We start from the raw sequence: 862 nt of genomic DNA on the forward strand, positions 1-862 counted from the left end.
TATGTTGTATAGAAAATGCTAAGATAAACATTCAGTCAAAATTTCATGTATCTACGGTCATTTTTTTTAAAGTTACACCAAAAACCAAAATCGATTTTCTCGAAAACAGATTTTGCGTAAAAATTCCCGTTTTTCCTTAATTTTTCTTTTGTTTTTCCCGGCGCTTTTGAAAACTACTGGGAAATTTAAATTTTGACCTCCCCAATGCACCAACGATATTCACTTTCTGATCGAACAAGATACTGAAGTTGAAAATCGTAGCATTATTTCGACTACTTATCGTGTACACAGACACAAAAAAAATTAAAAAATTAAAAAATTAAAAAATAAAAAAATAAAAAAACACACATCATTGTAAAATCAATACATTCATCGTTCCACTCAGAATCTAAAACACACATCATTGTAAAATCAATACATTCATCGTTCCACTCAGAATCTAAAAACTAAAAAATTAAAATTTGAAATGGCCCATAAAAAGCTCAAAAAGAGTCTAATTATTTTCAAAATTGTATGGTGTATAGAAAATGCTAATATATACCTTCAGTGAAATTTTCAAATATCTACAGTCGTTCGTTTTTTAATTACGATAAAATAAGAAAATCGTTACATGAGAAATCGAGTGAATATCAAATGTTGTAAAAATATGAATTTCAAACAGGTCTTCAAAACGTTTTTATAGCGTTATGAGAATAACGTCAAACATATCAAAAAACGATTGAAATCGATAACGGATAACATATTGGTAAACGATAAACGATTGAAACGAATAATAGTTAACGTACCAGCAAACAATAAACGATTGAAACGGTTAACGGATAACATATCGCTAAACGATAAACGATTGAAAGCGGATAACGGA

The sequence above is a fragment of the Acyrthosiphon pisum genome, chromosome A1 (assembly GCF_005508785.2).
Source record: "Acyrthosiphon pisum isolate AL4f chromosome A1, pea_aphid_22Mar2018_4r6ur, whole genome shotgun sequence".
NCBI classification, from domain to species: domain Eukaryota; kingdom Metazoa; phylum Arthropoda; class Insecta; order Hemiptera; family Aphididae; genus Acyrthosiphon; species Acyrthosiphon pisum.